Source organism: Mandrillus leucophaeus, unplaced genomic scaffold (assembly GCF_000951045.1).
Source record: "Mandrillus leucophaeus isolate KB7577 unplaced genomic scaffold, Mleu.le_1.0 Scaffold169, whole genome shotgun sequence".
Classification (NCBI taxonomy): Eukaryota; Metazoa; Chordata; class Mammalia; order Primates; family Cercopithecidae; genus Mandrillus; species Mandrillus leucophaeus.
The window spans coordinates 5,526,414-5,527,823 of record NW_012101687.1 but is presented as its reverse complement, the minus strand read 5'-3'; positions in this window follow the sequence as shown (position 1 = coordinate 5,527,823).

The window sequence follows — 1,410 nt, the reverse complement described above, 5'->3', positions numbered from 1 at the left end:
CCCCCTAACCCTGCTGCGGCCGGGAGGGCTGCAGGATTGGAGTTAAACAGGCTGAGTCAGGTGGAGTTTGCTGTGGAGGCAACGTGCGTGGGGGCAGGAGGCTGGACGAAAGAAACTTGCTGCTCAGGTCCTCAGTGACCCTTGTGGCAACTGACGTCTCTGGCAGCCGGGTCGACCCCAACTTGATTTGCGCCCATGGCTGGGGCTGACTGAGACCACAGGAAACAGGTGGAGAGCTTTGCAGCCTGGAAAGAAATACCACTTTTCCCATCAGAACTTGCTTCGGAGCTCCCAAGAACAGAATCGTTTATGTGGTTTCCCTCCTTAGGAGTCTTGCCATCCCTGACCCGCCCCAGGATTTGTAGATAAGCTTTCCAGGAGCGCTGTTTAAAGCGACAGCAGCAGGCAGGCCCACTTTGTGACAGGTACTGTTTCTAGACCTGTGTTCTGCTCTTAATACTTGCCGTTGCTCCCTCCAACCCCAATTACCTCCACCCCCAATTACCTCCACCCCAACTATGCTTCAGCCTCTATTCTTTTCGCGACCTTTTAAAAGTTGGAATTACCTTTTCCCAAACCACACTTTTATCATGAAATCAAACTTGAGACCTATTTATATCTACATTTCGAAGAATAAAATCAGAATATTGACTTCCTTGCAAACAACATAAACTTTTTGTGTTTGTAAGTCGCAAATGAATAAACTCTTAATTATGTTCCTGATGAATACGGAAACATGGAATCATGGAATTCTTGATTTCTCTTTCCTGGACTTCAAATGTTACTTAACTGGTATTGAATACCTTTCGACTGCAGTTCTGATACGTTATTTGGAAACACTACATTATGATAGGTAACAAGTATTTCCCAGAAATGGGCAAATTAGTTACAGGAGGATCCTAAGTGTCTTTTTCTCAATAAATTAAGAAGATGTAGGGTTTGAAAAACTTCCAAATTAGGAAGATGCTTTGTTCTCTAATACCTTTTAGGTTTTGAGAGAGATTTTCTTTTTTTAATTTAAATGTAAGAATTGTATTCTTTTTCTGTTAGCATAAAGACAATTGTGATTACATTACTTAAAAGCGAGTTTAATAGTTGAAATAGCATAACCCAAAATCACAAATCTTCAATCTGAATATTTTTCCTATTGCAGGAAAAATTTAAAAAATAGGAAATTTTTTTTCTATTGTTATAATCTTCTTTTCCAAGAAAGCAAAAGTCATGCCTAAGATCTGAAACAATGATGAACAAACAAGATCCAATTATTCTAGCTCAGTATGATGAGGAACTGAAACTTGAGGCAGAATTAATTCCTATTAATGCATAGCAGTTGGGGGACTACCAATAATTAAATGAATATGATTCATTTTTCAATGATTCCAGAGCTCAAAGTCTTCTGTGAATGAAACC